Source organism: Protopterus annectens, chromosome 7.part0 (genome assembly GCF_019279795.1).
Source record: "Protopterus annectens isolate FY-2018-M chromosome 7.part0, PAN1.0, whole genome shotgun sequence".
Lineage (NCBI taxonomy): Eukaryota > Metazoa > Chordata > Ceratodontiformes > Protopteridae > Protopterus > Protopterus annectens.
The window spans coordinates 1023073164-1023097065 of NC_056739.1; the positions used below are offsets into that span (position 1 = coordinate 1023073164).

At 39.9% G+C, this 23902-nt stretch overlaps 1 protein-coding gene across 1 annotated transcript in view; it reads left to right on the forward strand.

The window, feature by feature from the left end:
• The first annotated feature begins 9271 nt into the window (after window positions 1-9271).
• The window catches only part of LOC122806829 (hyaluronidase-2-like), a 174071-nt gene continuing 159440 nt past the window's right edge, over window positions 9272-23902 (forward strand). The window contains exon 1 of the mRNA XM_044077570.1: window positions 9272-9580. The gene's annotated coding sequence lies outside the window, so the exon portion shown is untranslated. The remainder of the gene's footprint in view (window positions 9581-23902) is intronic.

Below are 23902 nucleotides of genomic sequence, written 5' to 3' on the forward strand. Positions count from 1 at the left end.
CCGAAATACTCTTTACCTTTTCCAAAACTCTTGGAGATCATGACCCTAACTAGTTTCTAGTATGCATTTCTTAAAATAACACCCCTTCTGTCCATGTTGTAGTAGCTTAACATCTGCTTTACTCCCCCCCAACATCCCTTAAACATCTAATCTGGAACTACTTCAAGTCTTCCAACCTTATAGCAACTTATTCTTGGTGACTTTAAGAATAACCATCTAGTTCCATTTCAAATAAATGTTCATTGTTTTTCTCTTAATTCACGATCTTATTCAAAAAATATAAATTCTACCAGACCTGATTTTGAACAAATTACTACTGCATTCTTGATTTAATTTCTACTAGCTTAATCAAAACATTTTCCCTCATTAAAATTCTACTTAATAATTCACTAAATGATCACCTGTGGTTCCTTTTTAATTTCTTGTAAGGATTCCACCTATACACACTGCCTTTTGAACCAAATCACCAAAACTTTTTCTCACTCGAGCTAGAACTTGGCAGAACAAAATGACCAGTCTGCTAGCCTATAAAATACTAACCGTATTCCCTCTCACAGGTAAACTGCAATACATTGCCTTTAAGAGGAAAATGTTCTTAATCATCTCACGACTCTATGAATCTAACACCAAAGTCCAGATAACTAAAGAAATCAAAGTTCTGTTTAAAACCAGGGACTCAGTCTGGATAAAATGGAAGAGATCCCTACCCTGGAACCAAAGACAAGTTCTTGACGATTGTAATTTAACAAAAAAAAAATCTGACTATAAAACCAAGAAACTCTCTCTTCAAGTGCTAAAGCAACTCTGGATTCTAGTAAATAATAACACTCCCTTTTACTTCATCACAACAACAAAAAAAGGAGTGCTGCTGAAAGCTTCCGATTCATTTCCTGATTATTGCATAAACTGGCTCCTACCTTGGGTCCTCATTCTGTAATGGGATTGTTATCCAGTCCTTCATACTAAATCTATTATCTCTGACTATGTAAAAACTTTAAATAGAAGATGAACAAATACCAAGAATAAAAATGCCAAGCAGTAACAGGACCCAGAACCTACTGACAAAAACAGTTGTTGATAAAACAGCCTTTAATTGACTAAAACCAATAAACAGTTAATAAAACAAGCACTTTCACTCGGTCACTATCGAGCTTCTTCACAGTCAAAATTATTTTGTGTTAAATTATCAAGGATTAAATAATGAATCGAACGGTCACCTGACCCTCATGACTCATTCTAATTAAACTAAACCACCCCTTGTCATTAAAAAATAAAAAAAAAAACTTAAGCCTACTACAATACATTTATCTGAAAACATAATATTACAGATTAAATCTTACAAAATTGAAAATCTCTACCTTATTAATATTGCCGTAATCATTAGAATACTCCTTTTCTAAAATTAATGCATACATAAAATTCCACCAAGACACTTTTAGTCAATTAAAAATAAATAAAATATAACATATAACAGTAATCCAGTTCGTGTTGTAAATCCAAACCCCTTAACATGTAATAATCCTAACTAGTTTGGTGTTAAAGGCGGGCCATTCTTAATTTCAGGACACTACCAATGTTTATGTTTTCATTTAAACCGGGTGGTTTACCTGCATCTAACTTGAGCTGCCAGTATAGTTCGCGATATTGTAATCTAGCCTCCCAGTTACCTCCCCTTATATCAGGTGTAACTTGCTCTAAAACAATGAATTTTAACTCCATCTTGCTACAAACTTGTGAATGTTTAAAAAAGGCGTTGTTTTTGTTGCCTTTAAAAACATCATAAAGATGTTCATAAACCCTTCTTCTCAAAGGTCTTTCCGTTTTCCCCACATAGAAACTGCAACAGTGCGTGCATAGCCCTAAATAAACTACTCCCTTTGCTCCAGAGTTAAAATATTTATTGGAGTTAAATTTAAATTTCCTGGAGGGGATGTAAATTGTATCCTGGTTGATCATTAGCACTACACTGTTTGCAACTACCACATTTATGGGTACTTGATCTTGCTTTACCTACTGTAAGTCCAAACTCTCATTTCCTCTCAAACAATTCTTTCAAGTTAGCATCTCTTTTCCTTACGAAATGAGGGTATTCAAAGACAAACTGTTTTATTTCATGGTTTAAAGTAAGTATAGGCCAGTATGTAGATATAATATGCTCCACCTTATAGGAATTAGCTGAAAAAGTATGAATACAATTACTTTTCACATCTATCTGTTGTGCTCGTACATCATGGTCCAGGGTAATGGGTGAAACTCCTAATAAGGGGAAATATTTTGTTTCCCTATTTTTCAATACCTCCTGGCTCATACTTTCAATCAAAGATGTAGGAGAACCCTTTTCTGAAAATAGTGCCTTAAGGGTGTGCACGTCATTCATAAAGTTTTCAAGGGTGCTGGACATTCTAGAAACTCGAATAAACTGCCCTTTAACTATACCCTTTTTCTAATAAAAGGGGTGCCCACTATCATAGTGGAGGTAGGAGTTAAAAAATGTGGCCTTCTTAAATAATTTAGATTGAAAACTTTGATTACTGTAGTTTTAGGTCACATCTAAATAATGTAGCTCATTCTGGTCAGTTTTGTGAGTGAAGCTCAAAAAGTCTGTACTGGTATTGATGAAATTTAAAAATTCATTTAAATTTTCCTCAGTATCCTTCCACAACAGGCAGAATCTCCTCTAGTGTACTATGTGTTCAGACCATTGACTTGTCAAAATATTATTCTTCTCCCAGTGGTGCAACACAATGTTAGCATATAGTAAAGCACACGGGTCCCCCATTGCTACCCCTTTCCTTTGGCGATAAAATTCACCATTAAAATGAATGAAATTGTTTTCAAGAACAATTTCCATAAATTCCATAACCAGATTGATAATCTTATCAAGAGCAGATTCTTCTACCAAAATTTCTCTAAACCATTCCAGCCCTGTTTGGTGAGGGATACTTGGAAAAAGCTCAACAATATCTATTGTGACCATAAGAAGATTGGGGTTGAACATCTGTTGATCTATCCCTCTTAAAAAGTCCCAGGAGTCTTTACAAATATGGACAATGGAAGTTAGGTATTTTTTCAAACTGAAATCAACAAATTTTGCAAGAGGTTCAGTGATGCTTCCTGCTCCTGAAACAATTGGCCTAAATCTAATAGGATCAAGGCCTTTGTGGGTCTTGGGGATACCAAAAATAACCGGGATTCTTGGTTTATCAACGTACAAAAAAATATATAAACGTTCATTAATCACCCCTTGCAGTAAATGGTCATGCAGGAGAAAACTAAGTTTAGAATGTGCAATATTAATTTCATTTCTGGAAACGAATTCATACTGGTCTGTGTCCTGCAACATGTTATGCAAATAGGAATCGTAGTCCACCTTGTACATCAACACTACTCCCCCTCCTTTGCCTGGTTTCATGACCCTACACCCTTCCTGTTGCAAGTAATCGATTAGTTGTATCTCTCTCAAATCCAAGTTGGTGGGGTACTTGCTGAGCTTGTCATACTCAATATTTCTAATGTCCTTTTCCACCAGTTCCTCAAAAACCTTAAGGGAGGGGTGAGTGGGTGGGTTAAATGTGCTAGCCCTAGTTAACATGTGGGTTTGTCCTTTAAAAAATAAAGATTCAGCTGTCTAATAAATAATTTTAAATCTATCAGTGTGTTGGTGGAATTAAAAGGGCGGGAGGGGACATAATGAAATCCCCTAGTGAATAAATCAAAATATTCCTGAGTAGGTGTTATCTCTGTAAAGTTAAAAATGGTAAAATTACCCTTTCTGAATACAATTTGTTTGTTAGAAGCTTTATGTAACTCTGTATTGAAAATTGGAGTTAACATAGGGTCTATTTCTGGAAATTGTTCCAACCCTGCTGCTGGTATCTCAATCCCCTCCCCCCTTTGACGGGGGGGGGGGTGCTGAAAATCCTGAAGGGAGTGTTTTCTTTCTTTCTCTGTAATTCTCTCACTTCTTCTGAGAGGTTCATGTCCCAATCTAGGGTAATTACCATTATTATAGGTTTCATCTATTCTACATGCGGATGCTGTATTCACATTGTTCTTCCATCCCCCCCTCCTGGGGATCGGGTAAGCTGTCCCCCTCCCTGTATTCATTAAGGTCCCTTTCTAATTTCTTAACTTTTCTAATCAAAATTTTGTTGCAATATTGATCCACTTCGTGGAAAACATTGTCATAGTTTAACTTAACACTGGCAAAATTATTATCATTATTAACATTTTCATTTAAAACATTAAGTTCTTTCAATAAAATTTCGGCTTTTGTCTCATACTCAGCAATCATCAATTTTAACATATCTAAACCAGCTTTATCAAAAATGTCACATAGTTTATCATAAAATGCAGTCCCTGGTTGAGCGTTGTTGGGAAACTTGTAAAGCCGGAGACTTTTAGGTACACGCTTCACTTGCACGCATTTCTTGAGATAATCTGTCTCAAGTTGATTACTTTTAAGTGCATACTACTTGTCTCTTAGACTATTAAAATTGCTCTCAATGTTTTCATTAAAGCTTGGATTTACAGTACCTTGTTTAAAATAAAATTGCTGTCCAGCCCAAGCACCAAAATTGAAATCACTATTGCTGTTGTCCGCTTTATTTCTCTGTACAACACTCGTTTTTGGCGGCAGTGCTTGAAGTACGCCATTACTCTGTAACATGTAACCAGGAAGTTCGTTCTGCGTATTGCTGGTTACGTTCAACATGGAGGAAATGACATGCTTCCTTCTTTGATTTGGAAACTGTAGTTGGTTACCAGGCAACCCCGAAGTAGTCTCCACATTACGCTCTTTGATAGTGTTAGTAAGTTGAGTTAAAAGTATCATCATTTGTTTAAACTTGCCCCGAGTTACAGGGGCATCCTCAGAGTAATCTCTGAGAAGCATGGGTGTCTCCAAAAAAAATCAGTCTGTTCCGTTCCTTCTGCCATGGACGTACCGAACCCAAAAAATAGAAGATGAACAAATACAAAGAATAAAAATGGCAAGCAGTAACAGGACCCGGAACTGACAAAAACAGTTGTTGATAAAACAGCCTTTAATTGACTAAAACCAATAAGCAGTTAATAAAAAAGTGCTTTCACTCTGTCACTACCGAGCTTCTTCACAGTCAAAATTATTTTGTGTTAAATTAACAAGGATTAAATAATGAATCGAACGGTCACCTGACCCTCATGACTCATTCTAATTAAGCTAAACCACCCAGTGTCATTAAAAAATAAAAAAAACTTAAACCTACTACAATACATTTATCTGAAAACATAATATTACAGATTAAATCTTACAAAATTGAAAATCTCTACCTTATTAATATTGTCGTAACCATTATTAGAATACTCCTTTTCTAAAATTAATGCATACATAAAATTCCACCAAGACACTTTTAGTCAAGTAAAAATAAATAAATAACATATAACAGTAATCCAGTTCATGTTGTAAATCCAAACCCCTTAACATGTAATAATCCTAACTAGTTTGGTGTTAAAGGCAGGCCATTCTTAATTTCAGGACACTACCAATGTTTATGTTTTCATTTAAAGTTCCGGGTCCTGTTACTGCTTGGCATTTTTATTCTATGTAAAAACATTATTTCTTGGGCCTAGAAACAAGCAAACTTTTCCCATTTCCAAATATTCACCAGCCTTTGGTATCACTACATTTCTGGTCTATCTTTATACTTCCCATGCTTATAAGCTTCTTAAAAAATCAGCTTGCTTGCAATTGACCAGCTTTATCAAAAATACGTATCCGTTACGCAGCATGGCTTTTGTTCTAGTTGCAACAATATGATCACAGCCTCACAGGTGATGTTCATAGACAAAGGAAAACTAGCAGGTGCTACTTTTATACCTCTAACAAAGAAGTCTTTGACCTTGCAGACCCCAGTATCCACTTAAACTTTTTTAAATGCTAGACCCCAGTATCCTCTTAAACTTTTTTAAATGCTAGACAAATTAATACCAATGCCTTTGGGTGATTTGAATCTTCCTTTATCACAGAACTTTCAAAATCAAAATACAACCAAGCACCACTCCTACTGCCATCCTATACGAGGAGTAGGTGACTGTATTACATCTCCCTTACTCTTTTCTTATAAACAAACTTCTGTGTGACCATCCCCAGATCACATATGCTAATGACAAGGCAATTTTCAGAGCTGATCTTCTTCCTCCACTATGAAGAAGTAATTACAAAGTTATCTCAGCCCTCTTTCTCCATTCAGCTTCAGGAAATCTACCCATAGCTGGCCTTAGGCATAGGCCAACTAGGCGGCTGCCTAGGGCGCCACTCTAGTAGGGGTGCTTTTCCAGTAATCTGGATGGTGTAAGTAGACCAGGATGGGGGCACCTGGTGGTGCTGGGGGAAGGGCACTGTGGAGATATTCTGCCTAGGGCACCAGTTGACCAAATGCTGGCTCTGAATGTACCACCACCTTCTCATCCTGAAAAAAAAAACATGATTTTTGCCACCAAATAAAATCTCTTGCCCCAAACTGACAACTTCTTCATAATTTTAACCCCACTTGACCTGATCACTTCCCTTAACATGTCATTTGACATGACCCCCAGATATACATTTAGCATCACAATAACATAACCAAAGTCAAACTGATACTTAGGTTCATAGGTAGGTACTAGGCTATTGGCCCAAGGGCCTACGTAAGCCTAGCCAGCAAGGTTCTCTGGCTTACGCCATCCCAGAAAGTTATTTTCCTGTGTCACTGTCGAGCAGAGACACAGAAGTGATCCCTAGGGTGTATTTCCTATTTCCCATCCACTCATCAAGATTTTTCTTGAAGAGTGCTAATGAAGAACTTTGCTTGACATAGATGGGTAGCCTGTTCCAGAGTATGAGAAATCTCTGGGACAGGAATCTATCCCTCCAGCATGTCCTGTTTATTGTGGGGACAAGGTTTAGGTCCCTAGAGCATGTAGCTTGGAGGGATTGGGATTTCTTTAGGTGTAACATGTCCAACAACTCTGGGTTTGACATAGCTTTATATGTTATGCAGAGCTCACCTCGGAGTAGGTGATATGCTACGGAGTAAAGCTGGGGTTTTTTGAGGTGGTCAGTGTACAGCATTTGTTTGAAGCCAGTAATCCTCTTTGTGAGGTACTTCTGTGGCCTTTCCAGCTGCTGCAGATGTCTTGTGACGTACATTCCAAAAGGGGTGTTGTACTCTATAATGGGTCTAATGAGTGTCAAGTAGAGGGGAACAATTACCTCTTTTTTTTCCTGGATGAGAACCCTTTTATGATGAGGTGTGCCACGTAGAAGGACTTCCTGACTACTGTGGCGATGTGACTATCAAAGGAGAGACTACTGTCCACCTGGGTCCCAAGGTCTCTTATCACACATTCGGTGTTAAGTAGATTGCTGCCTATGTGGTAGTTCATGGGTACAGAGTTTTTACTAAAGGGGATGACACTACACTTTTTGGCATTGAGCTTGAGGCCATGGCTCTGACACCAGGCATCTGTCTCAGCAAGGCCCTTCTGTAGGATGTCCACATCATTTTGGGACTTGACTATGGCTCCTAGTTTGCAGTTATCTGCGAACTTTGTTAGTCAGAGGCCTACCAAACAGGAGAGGTCCCAGGACGGAACCCAGTGGTACTCCACTTGTTACTGCTTTGAGGTCAGATTTGTAGTCTGCAACTTTTACAGTGTGGGTTCTATCAGTGAGCCAGTTGGCAACCCATCTTGTGACATAGGGATTTATACCTAGTTTAGTGAGTTTAGCTATAATTCCAGAATGGGGGATGGTGTTGAAAGCCTTGGCGAGGTCAAGATAGGCTGCGTGAACCGCCTTACCCTCATCTACAGCTTTGGTGACTGCCTCAAAGAAGTCGATCAGGTTCAGGAGGCATGATCTGCCTTTCACAAACCCAAACTGGGTGGGATCCGGAGTTCTCTGAGCAAAACATTTTCTGACTACTACTCTGCAAAAGGAAAACAGCATCATAAAGAGCTTTCTACAAGTCCATGTAGAATATGGCCTAAGCTACTATTAATTTCTGCTGCTTCCAAGAAAATGCAGTCAACCATTCGCAACCAAATAGTTATAATCCTCTTCCCCTAAATGAGAATAGTAGTGTGCTGTTGGAAAGGCAAAATGGGTGCCTGTAAAACTGCACTACTACTATTTTGGCTCTGATCAAACTGCAAAAGCAAGAATTCTTCTCCATCCTAGCAGGTTGACTCCTAGTCAGAACATAACTACTGCCCTGGATGTCTTCTTTCTTCCACTGTGACCCTTCTTTGTCCTCCTAATAAACTGCAGTGCTCTTATCAAACCTTCGCCCAGAAACCAAGCTTTTGAAAATCCCTGCCTACCAATAAGACACTCACCATTTTCCAGCTTTTGACCAGGGTCAGAACAAATACGTAACAAAATACTACTATACTTATTATTGTTCGATAGTTATAACCTAGGTCATACCATGCATCGTATTTCTCTCCAGATATTACATTTTATTTTTTCCCGTCTTTCCTTTCTTAACAACGCTGACTTCTCCACTCCGCTTTCTTTCCTCCCTCGCAAAGCCTTTTTACTCTATCGCTCCTTTCCTCTTTTTCATGACAACTGCAAATCATTTCGTTTTTGTAGGTTTTTAATTTAATGATTACGTAATTTTGTGTGCGATTTATTTAGTACCATTTTGTTTATAAAGTTCGTATTTTGCGTCTGTCTACATAACTCAATTGCCGGGTAGACTAGAAAAATAATGGTTGCCCACCCCCGCTCATCCATTCCTTTGCCATGTTCTGTTATTTTTGCGATAGGTAGACCAAGGTGTCGTAATTAGCTTTCTACTTTTGATCTATTCTGTTAAGCGACTACGAGAACTTACACTTGTCCCAATACTGCAGACGTAGTTCAGCCTCGAGAGCAAACCTGGTGTACCATGGCTCCTCTATGAGCTACTACCGCTTTCTGAATACCATGGTCCTTTGCAGCGCGATAAAAGATGAAATAAAAATATTTGCAAACCGTATCCTACTATGCAATAAAGCTGTTAGGGTTGTCCTTTTTGGGAGAAAGAAGTACACAAACTGTATACTTTATGACAAAAAAAATCTGTCTACGAATGCTGGAGTTTTGCGTGTTATTTATCTACTTTTTCAGCTCGGCTGCAAATCCTAACAATCTCCTCCTCCTTTCCGAAATTTCAGCTTGCCAATAAAAGGCACAGATTGATGCAATGGTGATGTTGTAGTTCATACCAACTGCTGTATAAAAAATAGGGGGAAACTACTTGCTATTTACTGCCATCCAAACAAAACGCATGCATCTCATAAGTAGTAAAGTCGTTTTGAGAGTGAACACCAATATTAAAATAAATTAGTTCTGTACAGGTTGGGCAGCTCCTGAGTACTTCAGGTATAAAGTATCTAATTCTGATCCCACTCTCCCCGATTTACTTAGCGTGCATGGATTTGGAAGGACTGCGTGTACCACCCTCAGTGAGTAGGGAGGAGGGTGTGAAGAGATACTAAGAGTGGAGTAAGTTTGTTTCAGTGAAGTCTTCTAGGCATGACGGATTGCTTAAAGCACATTGGAAACTGTATGGTGAGTTTTAGAGTTATTTATGTTTTGGTTACGTTCCGTGTTTTGTTTTACTGTATTGGAAGCAAAGTATCCCTCTTAAAACAAGTTAGTGTCTGAAATTCTGACCATATCGTTGGAGCCGGTAAAGGAAAGAAGCTTTGATGTGTGAAGTTTTAGGTCCTGAAAAAAAAGCATATCTTTGTGTTGCTAAGAAGCTGCACTTCTTTATTATATACTTTCTCCCTGTTTTCAACGGGCTGATATTAAACTTCACCGTTAAACGCTGATTGTGTGAACAGATGAATTTAGGGTTCCCACCTTTTCAAATGTCCAAAGTGGGACATTTTTTTTGGTACAAACGTCAGATTTTGTAGGCTGAAACTTACCCACGGCCAGTACAAAGGACAGAACTTCACGTTGATGCCTAAATAAAAGATTGTTCTTGTAGCATTTTAGTTGCTTATTCTGTTTCTTATAACATTTAAGTGGTTCATATACATAATAACTTTTTTGCAACTATTACATAAAATATAGAAAATAATCTTGTCCTAAAATCTCAGGACACTTGCTATTTTTACAAATTGTTTGCAGGATACAACTGCCCAAAGAGGGACTGTTCTCGCAAAGTGGGACAGGTGGTAACTCTAGATGAATTGACTAGATATTGCTCAATTTCCTCTCTCGCATTTCGTTTGTCTTTGTTTCCTTCAGCTTTGTACCTGCCTTAAGCTGTAGACAACTTCCTGCATGTTGTTCATGTTAATTTGCTATTTTTTCAGTATCCTTGTCATTCAGTTCTTGTAGGATAAAGCTTTGAAACTGATCTATAGCTGTGCCTCTCAACTGTCCCTGATTTCTGAAAAAAAATGCTTTTCATGAAAAGTAATAACCCTGTTAAAACTATAACTTTAGGAGTAAAGGTGGTGGGCTACGCTTACTGGATAATGACAGTAGTTAGGTATACACCCATGAAGGTGCGAGGTGCGAGTTTATTATTCTGTCAATTTCTCACCAATCAGGAACACAAAAATTATTTGTAGATTTGCCCGTAGAGTTGTCACTGATTCTGGAGGTAAGCTGTTCAGAGCTATGCCCTCCACTTGACAAGAGTTTTGCTCGAAACACTTTTCATGAAGAGAATTGTGTGGTGGTGGTGGTGGTGGTGGTGGTGGTGGTGGTGGTGGGGGGGCGCATATTTAATTAACCCTGATCACCATCATGATTTGTTCCCCTACAGAGTGTTGGGATATTTTGCAACCTTTTGCCATTCTCCTGCCTTTAGTAGTCTTTTGTCATACAGTTTGTTGGTTGGAAGTACTTACTTAATCTTGTTTCTTCCTGTCTTGCTGAGATCTTTAAAAAAAAAAAAATCAAAAATCTAACTAACCTAGATGTTGGAAGGGGGGGGTGCTTTTACACCAGATGTTGGGAGGGTACAGGGTGCAAATACAGACTGGAAGTTTAATACACCTAAGTGGACAGTACTTTTAATACAAGTGATGTGGAATGATGACTGCTGTTAGCTTAGATGTTTGGTTTGAATGGCAGATGCTGCAACTGCCAATATTTGAAATGGTTAATGACTGCTACTGGTTATGATGTTTACAATGGTATGTAGAATTTTACTAGTAAGTATTTCTGATAATGATGTTATAACCAAAATAGTCCACTGTGGATGGCCCATTTTCAGCTACAGCCTATAGTTAAGGTTCCACAGTGATGGTCATCAGTACACATTGAGAAAAATTACAGGGGAATTTTATTAGTTTAACACACGCTCATATGTTAGAACGTCCCAAAATGTCTCTTTGAGACTGGTATAGGTTGCTGCTAATTTGTGGTAGGTGGGGTACTATTGGTGGCGCAGGTGTTTCGGCGGTTGGGGACGGCTTCTAATGTATGTCTTGTGAGATGAATACACAATGTATTGAATGGTACTAGTGCAGATGTTTTGTATAATTGATTTTCTGGTAGCTAAAATGTTTGGAATAGGTGGTGACTGCTAGGTTTGTAGATTTTTGAAATGGTACCGATGTCTGAGCAGAGGTTGGCTGTTGGGGATTGTAGCTACTACTGCAGATGTTTTATAATGGAGAGCTAAGTGATGTGTATGTTGCTGCCACTAGAGATATTTGGGAATGTTGAGGTTCTCACTAGAGATATTTGGGAATGTTGAGGCTCTCACTAGAGATATCTGGGAATGTTGAGGCTCTCACTAGATATGTTTGGGAATGTTGAGGCTCTCCCTGTAGGTCACATGTCAAATTGTATTGCCATTAGTGCAGACATTTTAGGACAGGTGGGGTTGATGTTTGGAGTGGATGAGGTATATGTGTTCTCACCTCTAAGGATAATTGTGACTCCTGCTGCTGCAAACATTTTGGGGAGCTGTTAGTGCATCGGTTTGTGATTGGTAATGATGGTGATTTATAGCTATTACATTGCAGATTATGGGATGCATGGAGCTTGTACTGACACTCGGTGGGGGGGGGGCTGCTTCTTTTGTAGATATTGGGAAAATATTTGGAGGAATTGCCACTGTTGTAGATGCCCAGAATTTATTGCATTTAAGTTGTAAATTGTTGGTTTATAACTATGCATTTAAAACCTTTATGCTATGCAGCAATTTCTGTGCTTTTTTGTATTGGCATTTAATTATTGTCATCTTGTGATTTAACACACTGCTTCAGTTTCCAACTGGGAGACTTTGGGAATTAATTACTGTAAATCTTTGATATGCAGCACCAAATATCATTAATTACAGAGAAATTGTCTGGTGTAATGTGTGATTAAAAGCATTTCATTGTGCTAATGTATTTGTTTACTTACTACCAGTCCAGACAGTGAAGTTTGTAACAAGCTTTGCTTTAACTTGGAGGCTGAAACTTAATTCGTTTATTTGCCCAGGAAGAAAAGGTGCCAATTTGACCTTTTAATAAGTCAGTCTCACTGCTACTGCCCATTACTGTCCCAGTGCTGCTTTGGATTGAGGCTAAAATTCTGACATCTGTAGCTACAGAAAACGTCAATCATGTGAGTGTAGCGGTTATACTACTGCGTTAAACTGAAAACCTAAGATGCTTGCATATGCACCTTGTAACGCACTGCATCATTTACTGGAATATTGCTTTGCTTAATTCTATTGGTTTGTAATAGACTAATAAGTTAAAAAATTAAAAAAAAATGGACTGCCTTGTTTGATCTGTGTAACCAGCTGCCTGCCTAATTTTTGCCAGTTGGGAGGATTTGGCCAGTTGACAAATTTAATCGTGATGCTGTTTAGTTGTACATTTGTTACCCTCTTGGGATGATTCTTACTGCATTGGTGTCTTGTGCTCTTTGTAATGCCAGAGATGGTTTTAAATTTCATTTCAGTTGAAAGACAAAGCTTCACCATAGTGGCAGTAGAAATGAAAGGATGAACATGTTGTTTTTTTCAGGTGCAACCTGGGAGCACTGCATAGTTAAAAACTCCTGCAGAAGACAAATAGTAACTCATGGAATTTAACCTAGGATAAGATAGTGATGCTTGTCATCAATTGATAGCCTTACTGAACTGACAAATGAACTACTTCTAATTTCAGAATGCTGTCCTCACTAAAAATGTATGCAGCGAGGTATACTGTGATGGATATTATTAATTTGGTTGAAGGAAAAAAACATCTAATGTTCAATTGTCAAACATTCATAACATGGAAACGGGGCATTTTGCTGGCTTTCATTTTTTGGAAGATCAGGAGTTTGACTTTTTTCCCCCCAAGGCTGTGCATTCTTGAAGTGGAAGTGTGTATTATATATTTTTTTTTTTGGGGGGGGGGGGGTGTGGGGGGGGGCTTGTCCCTCTGAATCTTTTTCTTTTCAAGGTTCAGAGGTTCGATATTTGTTTCAGACTTTTGAACCTTCAATGTTTTTGAGTGTATTGCACTGTGACTTGTTAAAATCTGTTTGACCATTTTGTCTTTTTTGTTAGAGAAAATTAAGAATGAGATGGTAATAAGCTTCATTTTGTAATCTTTCGTTTCTGTTATGCAATACTTGCATATCATGAGATCCTAAGCTAGTCACTTAACTGGGACATTTCTTGGCCATCTGTGCCATATGTTTCAGCTGTCACTTTATTTTTTTTTTTGTGCTGCTCAGTTTGCTTTGATCCCTTCTAAAATCCAACCATTTGCCAAAAAAGTGTTTGATTACAGTAATCAATCAGTGTTTCTTATTTCAAAAAGTACATTCTGATCAGTTCTCTTTCTGACGGCCTTTTTTTATGTCAGTTATAAAATTTTAAGAAAAGATGTCTCTTATTTTGGACCCTTAATTTTTGTCTTGACCCTAACTTCTGGATGGTTGGTTGAGAACCATTGTTGTGTTTAGTGATATTACCACTTCTTCATTCAAACTACAGTTTCTCCATTCTTCAGTAATTCTAGAATTATGCTTTTTCCTTGACTGTTTAATGTGAATCCTGTACCTCTTTTTCTGTAACTTTGAACATGTAGATTAACAATTCAGTCCCCTCTGACCTTCATTTACACACAGTCCTCTGGATCTTAACACCTTTCAAAAACTTTGGATCTCTGTCAGCATTAAATCTCAATCTCTTTATTTATTCCCACTCTGCCACAGTCTGTTAACCCTAACTGCTCAGATACCCTCTTCTTTTGATAACTACTACTTGTGTACACATCTAGCCAATATTGTATCGCTTCTAGATTTTGTCATATTTGTATTGTTACAACTGTTTAATCCCTTCTTTTCCTTATGCCTTATTGTTTGCTGCCCTTATTGTAGTGGATTTCTCATTACACTTATGTACACTTTCATTCCATCCCACCAAGTATATATGCTGGTATTGCTTTATCTAACTTCTTATGTGACCACTTAAGATAATCTGTTTATACTGGATATACTTTTATCGCTTTATATTGCTTTGATAACATTGCTGCAGCTTTTTTTTTTTTTTTTTCCACATTACCTCCTTATGTTATTGCATTGCCACCCTATTTTTCATGAATGCATTTTATTTTTAGTTTTAATTTTGTTTACTGTTGCAACTGTTAATTACGTTTTATATTTCCCTCCATCCCATGTTGAATGTGTAATTGCCATACTTCACAAATATTTGTTCTCGCTGTCTGTTATAACCTAAGTTTCTTTCACTGGATAGGTTTGTACAGCTTTTTTTCCCAGGTCTTCACTAAAAAAAGAAGTACTCGCCATAATGTTCCATCTGACTAGGTAACTTCATTTGTCAGCAACCTGTGGGTATCTGATCCGAGCTGGCAGCTTTTTCCAAGCTAGAGATCTGAGCTCCAAGCTCCTCCCCCTTACCCATAATACCCCGCTACCTCCATCCAGTCCTCGGATCGAGTTTTCCCAAATAGTAGACAACAGCAAGATAAACAAAAACCTGCACATCCTAACCTGATGCATACCAAGGGTGAATCATTCGATCATTTAGGTAACTAACTCTAGGTTAGGGGGAAGGAGGGGGGTCAGTTGCTGACAAATTACCTACTCAGACGGAATGTTATGGTGAGTACATAACTTCTTTATCTGAAGTAGTTAACTTCATTTGATCAGCAACCTGTGGGACAGAGTCCCCAGCTACCAAACACTTGGGAGGCCCTCAAAAAAGAATATTCCGGAGCACTGCAGAACCAAAGGCTGCCCTCTTTCTGGACATCTGATCTAATTTTATAATGGGAAATAGTTATGAGATGAAGCCCAAGTAGTCGCAGAACAAATGTCATCCAAGGGAACCCATGACCAAAAGGCATCAGAGGTAGCCATAGAACAGGTAGAGTGAACACGAACCCCCACGGGCTCAGGCCGACCAGAAATTTTGTACACAAGCAAAATGCAGTGAGATATCCACCTAGCCAGTCACCTTCGTTACTGGCTTACCCAATGATGGCTCGGCAAAGGAAACAGAGCCGCTCTGACTTGCGAGAGGCAGTTGTTCTGTGCAAGTAAAAGAGCAATTGTCTATGCACATCTAATGAATGGAGTCTGTACTCACCTTTGTTCTGGTAGTTGGGGAAGAAAACGGGCAGATTAATGGATTGGTTGATGTTAGCCTCGGCAGCCACTTTAGGTAAAAAGGAGGGATTAGTCCTGAGGGATACTCTCTGTCCTTATGGAAGACAAGGGGTCGGCCGGAGGGGACACCCAAGAGGTAGACTGGCCTGTGTCAAACGCCTCCAGAAACACTCATCCAAGGAAAGTTTTTGGGCTGACCAACCCCTCTAATGCATAGCATCTCCATAATGTCTGGGGGTGACCTGGGGGAACCCTCCCCTTCCTCCAAGTCAGTGTGTTCGTGATGGACTCGGGAGTCCCAAGTGCCTCCTTTTACACTTTCGTTTGTGGGGAACCTTCTCGAGGGGGCTGTCAGAGGAGGGCTCACCAACCGGGTCTTGTTCCTCTACAGGAATCGTCTGGGATGTAAACGCAGGCTGTCGCTGGGGCCGGATGATGGAAGACAGGCCCATCTGCAAGGGAATGGTGGGTGGATCTGTAGCACGAGCCTGGGGCCTCTAATCCCTCGAGAGGACCCTCTCCACCACGTCTAAGGCGAACTGCTCTCCCTGGGATCTGAGAGCAGCCCCCTCGGCTCCGACCTGTGGATTGGCGCTGAAGTGATCGGACCCGAAAAGTGTGCTCCGAACACATCGGAGCCGAAGACCCACTCACCCCTCCGGATCCGAAGCTCTGCTCATGGTCCCGGGAGCTTGGATCCGAAAATGGACCCGATACAAGGGTAAGGCTGGCGTTGAAGCGATTACTATCGGCGCCGACTCCCCGGCTCCAAAGCTACCCGGATCTGACTGCTCCGAAACCTGATAGCAGATCGGAAAAGGAGCAATGGGGACAAAGAAGGGGGCTGAGCCCCCCCCAGAGGGGGGGGGGCAGGAGCACTCCTGTCTGCATCTGGGCCTGGAGGAAGCGACGCATCATCCGGTCCATGTCTGCGGCAGAAAAGCTTTTTGTTTATCTAGAAGCAGCCGAGGCTGGCCGGAAAGGCCGCCTTGACTACCTTGAAGGTGGCTGGGGCTCCTCCTGTGGCTCCGGAGAGAAACATGGGGAATGGAGCCGAGAGGGGGAAGAGGGGGAAGAACTGGAGACCTTAAATGGAGAACAGAGCTGCTTAGCCGGCAGGGCCGAAAGGGCAGAATCAGCCCACCGCTTATGGCTCCTATGCCTCTCTCTCCCCCTTCTTTCTTTCTAGGGTACCTCTCTCCCTGGGACACAGTGGGAGTTTGAGTCCTGGCCAGGGGAGTAGGAACTGTTGGCTGAACAGCCGCAGCTGGCGCCACTGAGAGAGGCAGAAGTAGTAGAATCTGTGGGCAAAAGGCCCACTAAAATTAACTTGGTCCTTCTGTCCCTCAAAGCTCGGGGGTTAAAGGTGGCCCAAATCTGGCAGCCTGATAGATGCTCAACCCCCAGGCAAAGAATGCACTGAGTGTGGCCATCGTCTGGGGACTGCTTATGGCCACACTCGGAGCATTTGGAAAAAATGGCCTTGAGTCTTTCGGCCATGACTAAACTCAAAAACGCACACCCTCACACACGCACGTAAGGGGAAGGGAAAATGCTAAGTCTAACCGACTACTTAAACCCAATTAAACTAATTTAGCTAGAGTCGATTAACACACGCACAGAGAAAAATCCTCTTCAAAAACTATAAAAATCGCCAGGAGCTTGTCACACGTGCTTCTAGAAGCCGTGGCAAACGAGATCTGAGGACTGAGGGGAAGTAGTGGGGTATTATGGGTAAGAGAGGAGCTTGGAGCTCGGATCTCTAGCTTGGAAAAAGCTGCTGGTCCAGATCGGATCCGATACCCACAGGTTGCTGATCAAATGAAGTTAACTACTTCAGATCAGTCTTTTATTGCACAATTAGACCTTCTTGGTAAGGAAATTTCAATGAATAAAATGTCATTTTCTTAGATAGTAATGTTCTACAGAGAATCATTGGGAGACTGTTGGAAAATTAACTTGTCTTCCCTAAGTTTTTTTTTCCTTCTTAAGTAGCAGCAGTTAGACATTATATATGTTTCAGGATGCCTTTTTAACAAATAAGCATATTTTATTGTCCTGTAGCAAGATAACTGTTTATCATTGTTTTGCCCTGTTGAGGGGAGTCCAGGGGTCCTATTTGTCTTGAGACAGAAGTGGTTTATTAAACATAATTGACTGTCATAGGTAGACCCTCTCCCTAGAATAATTCATCTCTTGTAGCTTGTTGCACCTGCACTGGGCTTTTAAAGGATGCCGTTGCTGTGTGTGTCATGTTATTATGTTATTACAAACCATACTATGGGCTACCCCTGGAATGGCTACAGCAGTAGCAGAAAGCATGTTATCAACGGGATGAAACCGAAACCCCCACTGAAGTCGCACTTAATGTAGCGGTTTGAACCCACCTTTATTTCTAATGGCCCTTGGTTGGAATATGCCTGTCAGATAGGTGAATTGAACCATGAAGGGTATACTTTCAGCTATGGTCTTGCTTCCTAGTTGATGAAAAAGTTTATCTCTTACCTTAAGTGCAGCTTACACCATGTATGTGTGTGTGTCGTATTCAGTCAATTTTTAACAAATTAAAATGTGAGAAATGCTATGGTTTACCTTTACTGAAAATAGTGCTTCTGTAGTACATGATTATATTTTTGCACGGTGTGTATGTTTTAGGGTACATTTAAATCTAGAGTTAGGGGGTAAGCATGTAGCAAGGCTAAAGGCTTTCTAATGTTGCAAGGGAAATAAATGGTTATAACATTTGGGTTCCCTGATTGAAAAGACATGGGATGTGCACAAGAGATATTGAGGAGGGGTAAACTGAAACATTTTGCTGAAGATGCAAGAGATGTAAATGGAGATGTTTATCTGTAATAAATTTTGGCTGTATTGTAGCTGCTATTAGCTAGTGTTCGACACAGATACGTTTATAAGGATTGGAGTCAGTGTATTTGCTTTTGGAGGTGTACAGGTACCATTTTGACTTTCCTTAGGAAAGGACATTGATGCACTACTGTAGAATAGCAGCTCACAAATTGTCATACTTTAAGCTGTGTCTTTTCGAAGGGTTGATACTTTGCAGTCCAGCCCATCTGGCAGTTGATGCAGGGGATTAAGGCTATGAGTTGCTTCTTGTAGTTAATTTTATTTGAGTCCCTCAGCGTATCTTTGCCTACTTTGAGCAGTTCCCTTAACCAGACATTGTTCTGGTACATCTAGGAAATTTGGTTAAGCACCTCTGTAGTCTACTGAATCTCATGCCTAGTGACCACTTGTGAAAGCTGGCAGGTTTTTAAATGCACAGCTGTAAGCTGGTTAGTTTATTCTTTGCAGATGAGGTGGATTCCAGTGAGTGGCAAGCTAACCTGGCAACATAGGATGGATATGATTTTGTCCACGACTATAATCCACCAGACTGAACTTTAGATGAATTTGATTTTTGTTTGGTTCGTGTAGTTGCTTCCAAGTTTGCAATCCCCAATTTTTGGGATGTCCCAGTACCAGCTAAGCTAATGTATTGTCTGGAGTGATCTTTTTATCCTAGTAAAGACTTTGATCAAACTGATCCTCTAGAATTTTGTGGATCCAGATGTCCTGGAGAGAGATGGACCTCTAATTTTCTGTTTGATTGGGAATATTGAGTAAATGGCACATTAAGTAGGTTGCTCCATTCTCAAGATTCATGGATTCCGAGGTTACCATAGTTTTGTAGAGTGATTTGGGACTAGTTTATAAACCTGAATAATTTGAGATCAGAGTACATTTGTCCTGCTTGATGTCTCTGCTGCTGTTGATTTGATTGTCCTCTAATTTTGGAGCACCTGAAGACCTACTTGGGGAGTGTCTGGTACATTTCTTGAGTCTGAGGCTACAATGAAGGGGTAGTCTTTTGTATTCTCCTCTGACATATCTTAATTGTGGGGTCCCACAAAGTGTTCTTGTCACTTGTCTGTAACTTCATAAGCGGCAGCCAATATGTAATTTGATCCAATATCATAATCCATCAAAACATTGGCAATACTGTTAAATGTCAGATATAATGCATACAATATGCCAGCAACAGTTGTAATTTCTTACGCTGTTAACAAATATATCAAGCCCTGTTCAGGTTTAGCTATGCTGACTGTACTCCTTTTGAAGTTAGTTGTTCCTAGAGTTTGCCAAGCCTATTTAGATATTTGGTCAGTATCCTGTACTTAGTCAGCCAAAGATTGGCCTTTTATGCCATTCTAAGGTCTTCCACATCCTGTTGTGAATAAGGGTCACAGATTGGAGTTTGAGAGATGAAATCTGTCATCTTTAACTGACAACCTGTTGTAGAGATCTGGTCTCTAGTGCCTTCATGTCTTGCTGTCATCATTTCAGGAGTATCTGTTCTGTTGAGCACTTGATATACATAGGTCATGTGAGCTTGAGTAACTTTTCATTTTGATTTTCAACCATGGTGCTGTGTAAGTTGTAGTGGGAACCTAATTCTTTGGCAAGACTCTGCTGTTATTTCAAGGCGTACATGTTCTGTACTTCTGCATCTCAACTTGAATTGCTTTAAATGTTTAGGTTACAGGGTTTTGACCACAGCTGTTTGAAGTGTTTTGTTATACTTCCTACAGTCCTGTTCCTTCTGCTCCTCTGTCTTAGGACTGCTTCATTTTCTAGATTCAGGATCAAGTCTACTATTGTCTTTTGTTTTGTTTTCCCCCTGAGACTTCAATGGATTTTGCTGTCTTTATTGTGGACCTTGGAAAGTAAACTTTATTTTCAGACTTGTTCATGTTGAAGTAAATGTTCAGAGAAAGCAGGATAAGCAGTAGTTGGTTCTCTTCCCTTTTTTGAAAACTATTACTTTGGGCAAAGTAGCCTATTTTTCTGATGTGAATGAGCATAGCCTTGTCAAGTACTTTGGACACAGTGAAGGCTGGATTTAAACCTGTATTTATCAACTGGGGAAGAATTAGGGATTTCAGTTGAGGTAAAGAAATTGCCTAATTTCCATAGGTTTTGAAAAGAGCATGTAGATAGAGGTGTTCATTTTATACATGTTAAACAGGCAGTGTACTGTGTATGAATAATCTCCTAACTCTGTGTGCTGTCTCCTCCTTCAACAGAAGAATTGTGGTGGTGGTGGTTGGGGGGGGGGGGTTCAAGACTAGCTTAGGGAAAATTCCCTTTATTGAGAGGTTGGTGGATTCCTAGCATGCGCTCTTGCAGCGGATGGCGAAGTAGAGATTTAAGAAGAGGAATTTCAGTATTTTCCAGAAGATTGGGAAATATGTGGGTCGATTTAACTAGAGCCCAACAGCAAGATGGACACAACAGTATCTTATCCTTGTTTGTTCTTTCTTGGCTTTCACTTTGCTTGTGTCCCATATTAGACGACTGGGACCTTTGCAGATCTGGTTTCAGTCAGCATGTTGGCAAAAAAAATTCTATACCACTAGAAACAGCAGTTGCTTCCAGGAGGTAAAGATTCAGAAAATGCATGCATTTACTTTTTACATTTAGAGAACACAGATAAATGCAGAGTTTTATCCAAGTCCACGATGCAGTCTTCTTGTAGTATGAGCAGTAGTATTGTCATTTTAATGCCACTTTTGAGTTCCAAGAACATCTAATCCTAGATGTTTTAGTGGAAGTACCAGGGCTATCCAGCACTTTACCAGTAATGAAAGAAAAGGCATGTACTTTGCCGCAAATTTAACTTGCTCTTTCCCTGCCGTTTGGTAGGTGCTGTAAAGTTAAGAATCTGGTACCTAAATATGCCTGCTGTTATGGTGCAGAGGGTGAAGCCTTTGCTTTGGCCACAAATTTTTGGCAGTGGAGGAGCAGCCTGTGCATGATGGCAGTCAGCAGTTACGGCAGCTCACCTGTCTTGGATGGAGGGAAGTGGTTCTAGTTTAACCCTTTTGGTGACACTTGGAAGGAGCACCAAGAGTTGTAACTGGTGTGGAGAGGGGTGCTGAGCATGCACTGTTCATGTAGAAGTGTGCATGCTTTACCATGGTAGGAACCATGTGGTAGGGCTCCAGAGAACTGCAATGGGGTATAATAGCAGACTGAGACTCTGCCTACCAGCTTACTAGACCATAGTGGATGGATGGGCTGATGTCAGTACCAGGGAGTGAGTGGGCTGTAGAGCTGTACTCCTAGTAAGGATTGGGCCCAGTCTCGGCCCTGATAATTCATTCCTTACCCAAGGAGTTTTAAGTCCTAATACTCTCACCCTGTCAGGGGTGTGGGCTTATTACACTTTCCCTAGAATGAGGCGGCAAGCCCCTGTGGACTCAGTGGCTATGTCTCAGAACAAATCGATCAGTTCATTAATCATTACGAAAACAAAGGAAGGTTTTTTTTTTTTTTTAAGTGCTGCCTAATTGAGAAAATGTTATATTAGTCTGAGATAAGTCACAGGGTGGGTAGTTTTCAAGTGCTGACCATAACAATAAAACTACAAAAATCTTGGAGGTAATAGAAGGGAGAAAGATTAACTTCACATGTGTTTGCAGTGTTATGGCTCATGCAGTATCCTTAGGTGGATAAAGTAACATTAAAAAGTTGATAGAACATCAGAGAGTAGTATCCCAAATCCATAATTGCCGTTAACATGGTGTCTTCTCAGAAAACGGAACTTCTGGAACTTTCACGTGGGGATGAAAGTTGATGCAGGAATGGTTAAAAATGTTAATTTTAAAATGAAAGGTTTATAAATTCAATTTGAGTGGAGCACTTGCGAAATGCCTCACAAAATATTTAATTGTGTATATGTCACCTTTAAGTTCATCGGAATAGAGCTAGAAAGAGTTTAATATCAATTGATGGCTGTTGGGGGCCTGCTTACTGAAATGCATGATGCGGCAAGGGTTACTGCTTGGAAACTGTAAATATTATAGTATGCCATAGCTCCTCAGATCTCCAGGATTTTCTCAATGTCCAGATGTTTTACTCCATTTTTGGTCCATTTTCTCATAAAACTAATTTTCTGGCAGAACAGTGGGTACTGAGGTCGGAAGTGATGGCAGACATTTGATTTTCAGACTTAATATCCTTCAGAATATTCATGCTAATGCAAAACCTGTCCTATCAACTTTCTAAGTTTGTAAGAGCAGATTTTTTTTTTTTTTAGTGTTTCCCTGTTTTTGGGCCTTCCTCCCGACCATTTGTGGCATTCATTGTCCAGATTTCCTGCCCTGTGAGGTTGAGCGGTAATGCGGTATGCAAGTAGATGAAAATCATTAGACATCACAAAGAATTACTGAAATTTATAAGTTAAGCACACATGATCATCATTAGTTGAAGAAAGTGTGAAAAGCCATGCACTGTAATTGAAGAAAGTGATCTCTGCTTGACTTACAAAGCCATGTCTGACCCAGGTCTGTTAGAAATGTTACATCTAAAGAAATCCCAATCCCTCCGCACCACATACTCCAGAGACCTCAACCTCATTACTACAATCAACAGAACGTGCTGGAGGGACAGACTCGTAACACAGAGACTGCCCATGCTGTGGAATAGACTTCCCATACATGTCAAACAGGAACCAAGGTCAGGTGGCACCATGCCAGGGTAATCCTCTGGGCTAGGCTTGTAAAGGCTCCAGGGCAATTGGCCTAGTACACACCTATGGACCTAAAGAAGGCCAAAGTTAGCCTTGGTCATAGCAATGACCACAGCTAGTGATTTCAGAGTGACAATAACTACTAAGCCATGCAAGCAGAACCCAGAGCACCCAGTACTTTGGCAGAAAAATGTATTCTAATGTCTCATTTTGGGCCAATTTGTAAATGCTTGTAGTCATTTAACTAACTGGTTTTGTTCCTAACATTTTTTTCATGTGGAGTATTCTCTAATTACTCAAGGCATCTTTGTTACTGTGTTTTTGATATTTCTCCTTGTTTATAGAACACACTAAATTGTGGGGCATCGAGTGAACTTATTTTTAAACTGAAGGGTAATGTCATTGGTTCTGGTGACACTGATGTGCAGTTCACCATTTTATTTTAATGTTTTGGTCACGTTTTAATGAATGTGAATTTGAGTTTAGTTGAGCACAGTGGTATCGTAGTCTGTGGCAGATCACTGTGTGTTGCTGCAGCATGTTTCTCCCCACCACACTGTTGTGTGGCCATGAAATTAGCGTATATTAAATAAATGATTTTTGTAGTATTGACTTAGTAATTTACAGAAATGTAAGAATTCCTCGAAGTACAGTCAGACCTCTCTGCCTCTTAGCACAAGACTTCTGGACAAAGCACACATTCTTGAAGACTAGGACAAAATGGAAAAAAAAATGGGGCAGATTATTGTTCTGATAAACTTGGATAGCTG